Here is a 6,121-nt window from a genome sequence, read left to right on the forward strand (position 1 = left end):
ATGGCGGATCAGGGTCTGGTTCTCATCGTCCGAGTCACGGATGCGGTGGTAACTGTCGTGGAAGTGTCACCGCAGATGTCCTCATGGAAGGACTTAGTTGTGGAGCCATTGCAATGAGGTTAGCCTAAAGGGGTTAAACAGGACAAAGGACACGAGGAGTTTATACTAGTTTGGCCCCTTGCGGTGAAGGTAAAGGCCTAATCCAGTTTGAGGTGGTATTGCTAGGGTTTCGATGACCAGGGAGCAAATACGCTTTGCCTGGCTCTCGATTTGTTGTTTCTTGCCCTAAGCCGCTGCCGGGTCATCCCCTTATATACATGGGTTGACGCCCTGCGGCCTACAGAGTCCCGGCCGGCTCATACAACGTGTCCGGCTCGGTGACTTATCTTACATGCCTTACATTACAAGTCTACGCATACATGGCGGTTTACACTTATGGGCCTTAAGCCGCCTTCAGGTTTGGCCCTTTAACAAGCCTGTCTATGAACCACCATCTTTAATATACTCTTGGGCTTCATTTAGATGAACCACCATAAGGATGACCCCGCCCCTCCTGGGCGGGTCATATCTAATAGTCATATCCCCAACATTAGGCCCCAGGTTGATTTGAACTTGTTCATGTCAATCTTCAACACTTAGAAAAAATCTTTCTTCATCTTGTGAAACATTGTAACCCGCCATGACATCATCTCCGGAAATTGTGGTAACCCGTCGTGACGTCACCTATGATTAATACTACACAGAACCCAAATCTTAATAAATCACTTTCTTTATTGACCCTTCGAAAATCGAGGCGCCCGCGCCGTCGCACATCCATTTTCTTCTCTCCTCGATTCTCGCGCATGCCACTTATCCTTCTCCCCTTATTAATAGGGCCACGAGTTCCCCTTTCATTCTCCTCCTTTTCCTTCTCGCCTTCTTCTTCCTCCCCGCGACGCTCCAGTGCGCCCGAGCTCCGCTGCCGTCAACCTTCATCTCTGATCTCGACTTCGGCCGCTGCATCACCCTGAATGGACCAGAGCACCGCAACGCCACTCCACTGTCTCATCAGCATCAGTAAGTCCTCCCTTTGCTCGCCATAGATCTGTCATTAGGGTTTCAGTGTTCATCGGTGTTCGTCGCCGCCCTTCTTTCTTCTTGCTCAGATTCATGGCTTATATCCGAAAAACCACATAAATCTTATGCGGTAGTAGTTTTAACACTTGTTCTTTGATATCAGAATATATCCCCATTGCAAATAGATCTCATCTAGACGTTCCCATTTTTCGGCCACTGCTATTTTCAACTTAGAATTTATTTCATTTTTCTGAACAGCTGCAGATCCAATCTTATAGCTTCAACCTATGAAACTTGTTTTTCCCAATACTTAATATAACTTGCTCCTGTTAGATCTTGACTATTCATGCTGTCCATGGCGGCTTACCTCACTAGCTTATAATCACTCACATATCATTAGTCCTCACTTAAGCCGCCATGCTGAATATATACTGTAGATGTTTAACTTGTGTTTTCTCCAACTGACTTGAACCGGCAAAATTTTCCTTTCTATTAGGCTTTCTCTCTTCACCATGCCGCCAAAAACAGTCTATACATGCAATTGGGTCCCCTCCATCGTCACCGAGCATACATTTAAGGACTTTGTCAAAGTCGGGTATTTGCCTGCAAAGAGTGTGATGCATTACCGTGCTCCTGACCCGGGCGAAGAAAGACCTCAGCCCAAAGGAGGGCGAAACCATTGTTTTCACTGATCATATGAACCAGGGTTTCTCACCACCCGGCTCTAAGTTTTTCCGAGATGTTCTGCATTTCTTCCAACTCCATCCTCAAGACATCAGACCCAACTCCGTGTCAAATATCTGTAACTTCCAAGTTTTCTGTGAAGTATACCTTCAAGAGGAGCCCAGCATCGACCTCTTTAGGGAATATTTTTATTTGAACCGCCAGACTGAATTCACGAACGGCCCCAGCTTGGAACTTGGTGGAATCTCGACTCAACATAGAAGAGATGCCATCTTCCCTTATGCATGTCTGTCGAGTCACCCTAAGCATTGGAACCAGACGTGGTTTTATTGCGAAGATACCTCTCCGGCTGACGAGAATCCGCTGCCGGGTTACCGTGCCGAGCACCTGGACCCAAAGCACAATCTTCCTGAGAAACTTACCACTGCTGAATGGGCAAAAATTGCTCGTACCATTGCAAAGGTGAAGGCCCTGTGATGTCTACTACGCAACCTTCTTCTTGTAGACGTTGTTGGGCCTCCAAGTGCAGATGTTTGTAGGACAGTAGCAAATTTCCCTCAAGTGGATGACCTAAGGTTTATCAATCTGTGGGAGGCGTAGGATGAAGATGGTCTCTCTCAAGCAACCCTGCAACCAAATAACAAAGAGTCTCTTGTGTCCCCAACACACCCAATACAATGGTAAATTGTATAGGTGCACTAGTTCGGCGAAGAGATGGTGATACGAGTGCTATGGATGGTAGATATAGGTTTTTGTAATCTGAAAATATAAAAACAGCAAGGTAACTAATGATAAAAGTGAGAATAAACGGTATTGCAATGCTAGGAAACAAGGCCTAGGGTTCATACTTTCACTAGTGCAAGTTCTCCCAACAATAATAACATAATTGGATCATATAACTATCCCTCAACATGCAATAAAGAGTCACTCCAAAGTCACTAATAGCGGAGAAGAAACGAAGAGATTATTGTAGGGTACGAAACCACCTCAAAGTTATCCTTTCTGATCGATCTATTCAAGAGTCTGTAGTAAAATAACACGAAGCTATTCTTTCCGTTCGATCTATCATAGAGTTCGTACTAGAATAACACCTTAAGACACAAATCAACCAAAACCCTAATGTCACCTAGATACTCCAATGTCACCTCAAGTATCCGTGGGTATGATTAAACGATATGCATCACACAATCTTAGATTCATCTATTCAACCAACACAAAGAACTTCAAAGAGTACCCCCAAAGTTTCTACTGGAGAGTCAAGACGAAAACGTGTGCCAACCCCTATGCATAAGTTCACGAGGTCACGGAACCCGCAAGTTGATCACCAAAACATACATCAAGTAGATCACGTGATATCCCATTGTCACCATAGATAAGCACATGCAAGACATACATCAAGTGTTCTCAAATCCTTAAAGACTCAATCCAATAAGATAACTTCAAAGGGAAAAATCAATCCATTACAAGAGAGTAGAGGGGGAGAAACATCATAAGATCCAACTATAATAGCAAAGCTCGCGATACATCAAGATCGTACCACCTCAAGAACACGAGACAGAGACATCAAACACATAGCTACTGATACATACCCTCAGCCCCGAGGGTGAACTACTCCCTCCTCGTCATGGAGACCGCCGGGATGATGAAAATGGCCACCAGAGAGGGATTCCCCCTCCGGCAGGGTGCCGGAACGGGTCTAGATTGGTTTTCGGTGGCTATAGAGGCTTGCGGCGGCGGAACTCCCGATCTAGGTTTCTTTCTGGAAGTTTGGGGTTATATAAGAGGTGTTGGAGTCGGGAACAAGTCAGGGGGGTCTCCGAGCTGTCCACGAGGTAGGGAGGCGCGCCCAGGGGGGTGGGCGCGCCCCCCACCCTCGTGGGCAGCCCGGGACTCTTCTGGCCCAACTCTTTTACTCCATGGCCTTCTTCTGGTCCAAAAATAAGTTCCGTGAAGTTTCAGGTCAATTGGACTCCCTTTGGTTTTCCTTTTCTGCGATACTCAAAAACAAGGAAAAACAGAAACTAGCACTGGGCTCTAGGTTAATAGGTTAGTCCCAAAAATCATATAAATGCATATAAAACATCCTAGATGGATAATATAATATCATGGAACAATCAAAAATTATAGATACGTTGGAGACGTATCAGCATCCCCAAGCTTAATTCTTGCTCGTCCTCGAGTAGGTAAATGATAAAAACAGAATTTTTGATGTAGAATGCTACCTAACATATTTATCAATGTAATATTCTTTATTGTGGCAAGAATATTCAGATCCATAAGATTCAATACAATAGTTTAATATTGACATAAAAATAATAATACTTCAAGCATACTAACCAAGCAATTATGTCTTCTCAAAATAACATGGCCAAAGAAAGCTTATCCCTACAAAATCATATAGTTTGGCTATGCTTCATTTTCGTCACACAAAAATGCTCTCATCATGCACAACCCCGATGACAAAGCCAAGCAATTGTTTCATACTATAGTAATCTCAAACTTTTTTCAACTTTCACGCAATACATGAGCGTGAGCCATGGACATAGCACTATGGGTGGAATAGAGTATAATGATGGGGGTTGTGTGGAGAATACAAAAAAGGAGAAACTCTCACATTGACGTGGCTAATCAACGGGCTAGGGAGATGCCCATCAATTGATGTCAATGCGAGGAGTAGGGATTGCCATGCAACGGATGCACTAGAGCTATAAATGTATGAAAGCTCAACAAAAGAAACTAAGTGGGTGTGCATCCAACTTGCTTGCTCACGAAGACCTAGGGCATTTGAGGAAGCCCATTGTTGGAACATACAAGCCAAGTTCTATAATGAAAAATTCCCACTAGTATATGAAAGTGACAATATAAGAGACTCTCTATCATGAAGATCATGGTGCTACTTTGAAGCACAAGTGTGGAAAAAGGATAGTAGCATTGTCCCTTTTATTTCTCTTTTTTATTTTTTTATTTGGCCTTCCTTTTTTTAATTGGCCTTTTTTGCCTTTCTTTTTTTTCTTTTTTTTGGGACAATGCTCTATTAATGATGATCATCACACTTCTATTTATTTACAACTCAAAGATTACAACTCGATACTAGAACAAAGTATGACTCTATATGAGTGCCTCCGGCAGTGTACTGGGATGGGCAATGAATCAAGAGTGACATGTATGAAATATTATGCATGGTGGCTTTGCCACATATACGATGTCAACTACATGATCATGCAAGGCAATATGACAATGATGAAGCGTGTCATAATAAACGGAACGGTGGAAAGTTGCATGGCAATATATCTCAGAATGGCTATGGAAATGCCATAATAGGTAGGTATGGTGGCTGTTTTGAGGAAGATATAAGGAGGTTTATGTGTGATAGAGCGTATCGTATCACGGGGGTTGGATGCACCGGCGAAGTTTGCACCAACTCTGAAGGTGAGAAAGGGCAATGCACGGTACCGAAGATGCTAGCAATGATGGAAAGGTGAGAGTGTGTATAATCCATGTACTCAACATTAGTCATAAAGAACTCACATACTTATTGCAAAAATCTACAAGTCATCAAAAACCAAGCACTAGGCGCATTCTCCTAGGGGGATAGATTGGTAGGAAAAGACCATCGCTCGTCCCCGACCGCCACTCATAAGGATGACAATCAAAGAACACCTCATGTTTCAAATTTGTCACACAACGGTTACCATACGTGCATGCTACGGGACTTGCAAACTTCAACACAAGTATTTCTCAAATTCACAACTACTCAACTAGCACGACTCTAATATTACCATCTTCATATCTCAAAACAATCATCAAGAATCAAACTTCTCTTAGTATTCAATGCACTTATTATGAAAGTTTTTATTATATCCCTCTTGGATGCCCATCATATTAGGAATAATTTCATAACCAAAGTAAATTACCATGCTGTTCTAAAGACTCTCAAAATAATATAAGTGAAGCATGAGAGTTCATCTATTTCTTCAAAATAAAACTACCGTCGTGCTCTAAAAGGGTATAAGTGAAGCACTAGAGCAAATGACAAACTACTCCGAAAGATATAAGTGAAGATCAATGAGTAGTTGAATAATTATGCAACTATGTGAAGACTCTCTAAAATTTAAGAATTTCAGATCTTGGTATTTTATTCAAACAGCAAGCAAAACAAAAGAAAAGAAAATAACGCTCCAAGCAAAACACATATCATGTGGTGAATAAAAATATAGCTCCAAGTAAAGTTACCGATGAACGAAGACGAAAGAGGGGATGCCTTCCGGGGCATCCCCAAGATTAGGCTCTTGGTTGTCCTTGAACATTACCTTGGGGTGCCTTGGGCATCCCCAAGCTTAGGCTCTTGCCACTCCTTATTCCATAGTCCATCAAATCTTCA

The sequence above is a fragment of the Triticum aestivum genome, chromosome 3D, assembly GCF_018294505.1.
Source record: "Triticum aestivum cultivar Chinese Spring chromosome 3D, IWGSC CS RefSeq v2.1, whole genome shotgun sequence".
Classification (NCBI taxonomy): Eukaryota; Viridiplantae; Streptophyta; class Magnoliopsida; order Poales; family Poaceae; genus Triticum; species Triticum aestivum.